Consider the following 4,249-nt stretch of genomic DNA (forward strand, 5'->3'; position numbering starts at 1 on the left):
AAAAAGGCGAAGCGTTTTTAAAAAAAAAAAAAAAAAAAAAATATATATATATAGGTACAGGACAGGAAATGGCTACACCTTGTGGCAGAAAAAGGAAGTGACGACTGGTGTTAAAGGAGCAGTTCACCAAAATAAAATTTAAAAAACTGTTTCTGTGTCATTTTCAAGAATTTCAGCCTTTTTTAAAGCTCATTTAGAGCACAGAAAAATTAAGCTTAAAAGTCAAAGTTATGGGGAAATAAAAATCCAGATTCTAAATTAATAGTTAAGATGCTGAAATTGTGAGCTAAAAATTCTAAATTATGTATTAAAAATGGAAAACAATGATTTAAAAAATCTTAATTATTAGTTTAGTCAAAAATATGTAGTTAAAAACACAATGTTGATTTAATTTTTTTTAAAAATAATGATTTAAAAGTCAGAGTTATGCTTTACAACATTAATATTATAGTATAAAACAATCTAAAATACAAGTTTAAAGTGAAAATTATGAGTCAAAGTCAAAAATATGAGACGAAATTAAAACATTCAGTGGAATTTAAGAAATATCAGGTGAGATAAAAACATAAAAATGTCTGAAGTCCAGTAAATCCACAGCTTCACGGTGAGACCAGAGGATGCTAAAGCAGCTCCATGTTGTTACTGAGGAGAAAAATTACTGCTAAGGGTTTAAATCTGATGTTCTGCAGCAGAAACAGTAAAACAAATGAAAATATGTTGAAATCCTCTGACAGAATGATGTTTCCAAACCAAATAAAACCAAAACTATCTGCAGAGAGGAAACTGAATGTGTAAAAATGAGTGTTTTTCTGCTTTTATGAGTGGAATCTCCAGATAGAAGGTTATTTATTGAAGGGTTCCTCCTGCAGCCTCAGCGCCGGTCCAAACCTCGCAGCAGTTTGTCATTTGTTTTCTTTGGATCACGTCGTCCCCCTCAGAGATCTATTAAAATTCACAGCGATCAGCAGAAACCGAGGCCCCAAAAGATCCAATCTGAGACCCACACGGCCCAGAAAACACAGAACCCCCGACCTGAAACCCGAGCAGCTGCTAAACTTCAGGGGTTTGAACCAACTGGACCTGGACTGAACCGGACTGAAGTCAGAGGGGAAACAGGGTCAGTGTGGGGCTGGAGGCTGAGGTGTTAGAACCTGGACAGAACCTGGACAGAACCTGGACAGAACCAGGACAGATGTACAGCGGTGCTAAAAGCAGCATTGAGCAACATCCAGATTGAGCCAGAATGGAGGCAAACTTTAGCCAAGCTGCTGGAGGTAAAGTGGAACCAAAATAGAACCACAATGGAACTCAAATAAAGCAAAACTGGATGTAACATGGAACCACAATGGAACCAAAATAGAACCAGACTAGAGATAACTGACCCCATGATGGAACCAAACTGGAGCCAAAATGGAACCAAAATGGAACCAAACTGGAGACGTAATGGAACCAGAATGCAGAGTGAATCCACACAGACACACAAACCAACTCCAACAGGTTGCTAAGCGACAACAAGGATAGAAAAACAACCAGAAAGTTTTGTGTGTTTTGGTTTTCACGTGTCTGAAGGTCTGAAGGTCTGAAGGTCCAGGAGCTCCTACAGGTCATCCATCATCTATACACCTTAATCCTCATCAGGGTCGTGGGGGCGGAGTCTATCCCAGCTGACTGAGGGTGAAGGTTCACCTGGACAGGTAACAGTTTATCACAGGTTCACCTGGACAGGTAGCAGTCTATCACAGGTTCACCTGGACAGGTAACAGTTTATCACAGGTTCACCTGGACAGGTAACAGTTTATCACAGGTTCACCTGGACAGGTAACAGTTTATCACAGGTTCACCTGGACAGGTAAGAGTTTATCACAGGTTCACCTGGACAGGTAAGAGTTTATCACAGGGCTACACATAGAGACAGATTAGAATCACCAATTAACCTCAGCATGTTGTAGGACTGTGGGAGGAAGCTGGAGAACCTGGAGAACCCAGCAGGAGAACATGGAGACTCTATGTAGAAAGATCCCAGGAAGGTTGGGATGCAAACCGGGGATTTTCTAGCGGCAAGATGGAAGTGTAAACCACTGGTCCACTGTGCCGCTCTCCTACAGGTCAGTTTACAGTATTTATTACAGTATTTACAGCAGATATCCGTCCTCCTGGTGGTTCTAGACTAGTTCTACTCGGGGGGAGGCGTTTAATCACAGGGGAACATTAAAAAAACAACTATGATATTTAAGCACTGAAAGCTTTTATGTTTCTTTATATTAAAATCAAACAAACATTCTGTTTTATTTTCAGGTGTTGAAATGTGGAACTTCAGGAACATTTGAAATCAGTCACATGGAACCCCGTAGGCCCCCGTAGAACCCCGTAGGCCCCTGTAGATCCCTGTAGGCCCCTGTAGGCCCCTGTAGGCCCCCGTAGGTCCCTGTAGAACCCTGTAGTCTCATGTAGGCCCCTGTAGGCCCCCGTAGGTCCCTGTAGAACCCTGTAGTCACATGTAGGTCCCTGTAGGCCCCTGTAGGCCCCTGTAGAACCCTGTAGTCTCATGTAGGTCCCTGTAGGCCCCTGTAGGCCCCTGTAGAACCCTGTAGTCTCATGTAGGTCCCTGTAGGCCCCTGTAGGCCCCTGTAGAACCCTGTAGGCCCCTGTAGAACCCTGTAGTCACATGTAGGTCCCTGTAGGCCCCTGTAGGCCCCTGTAGAACCCTGTAGTCTCATGTAGGTCCCTGTAGGCCCCTGTAGGCCCCTGTAGAACCCTGTAGGCCCCTGTAGAACCCTGTAGTCTCATGTAGGCCCCTGTAGGCCCCTGTAGGCCCCTGTAGGTCCTCTGTGTAGAACCACTGTCTGTAGCTGCACTGAAACAACATCTAGTCAAACTGGAAGATTAATAAATCAGTGAGGATCCGTTCCACCAGAGAGGCAATCAAACATCTGAATGAACGTGTTGAGATGTTTCCTCCTCCACCAGCAGGTGTCGCTGTCTGCCTGTAGTTCAGCTCTAAGAAAGTCAGAGGGGAAACTTTAACATGAAAATGATTTTTAATGTTTTTATATCTTCATTCACAGAATCTGCTGATGGAGAGTTTTCATCAGGATGAAGATCAGAGAAGAAGAACATGAAGATATCTACATAGGTGTAACATGTAGCAGGAGAACACGGGAGTCTCCTCCACAGTGACTTTAGTTTCTCAGGTTTCACATAAAAATACAATCACCAGGAAACATCATCTATTTATTAATGCTGTATGTTAATGTTATTTATATTTTTAATTAACTCGTGATTTTCAATTTTAAAATGTCGGTTCATGATTTATTGTTTGTTATTGATCAGATTGACCTTCTCAGTTCACAGAATTCACATAATACAGATATATTATTTATAAAATAATTATAGTCATTATAATGATAATAACAATAATGAAGTCAACAATATGCAGTGTTTCCTCTAAGATTTTTGTCAGCAGCGGCGGCAGGCTCCATGGGAGCCGTGACAACGTAAACAAATGACACTTGACTGCAGATTTTACTTGTACAACCTGTTTACTGAATGTCCAGTTGAAAATAGCTTTTTAAAGGCTGAATGTAAAAAATAAATTAAAAAATATTTGAACAAGCTCATCTGAAAACGCAGTCAGCAGTCACATCACGGCGTGTAGATATTAGCTTAATGCTATCAATAGTTTACTCACGTTAGCGACACTGAGTTGGCACTGGATCCAATTAACTGAAGCTACCGATATGCTACGTAACGTTAGCTGGCCATCAGTATTTAGTGAATGTCTGTTTAACTTGTAGAATCTATTATGAGTTATCTTCAGCTAATAACTTTTCTCCAGTAAGTCGCTGCCCTATTTTCCAAGATGTCACTCCTCTGACTCTCTGACCTGGAGCTGGATGTGACGTCACTTTCAAGGCCGCGCTCTCGCAAGTAATTAACGTCGTATTAACCCGACGTATCAGAGAGTAGATACTGAGACAGATAGTTATCTGTAGTTTACCTTAGTACTCGTGAGAACCCGACAGTGCAGGACTCTGCTGTGAAGGTGGAGACATGGTGGGGGTGTGTTTGCGACGATTTAAAAAAAAAAAAAACAAAAAAAAAAAACATATATATATATATATATATATATATATATATATATATATATATATATATATATATATAGATAGATAGATAGATAGATATATATATATATATTTCTTTTTTTTCTGATATATATGTGTGTGTGTAGAATAAGGCCCTATACATA

Source organism: Amphiprion ocellaris, chromosome 1, assembly GCF_022539595.1.
Source record: "Amphiprion ocellaris isolate individual 3 ecotype Okinawa chromosome 1, ASM2253959v1, whole genome shotgun sequence".
Lineage (NCBI taxonomy): Eukaryota > Metazoa > Chordata > Actinopteri > Pomacentridae > Amphiprion > Amphiprion ocellaris.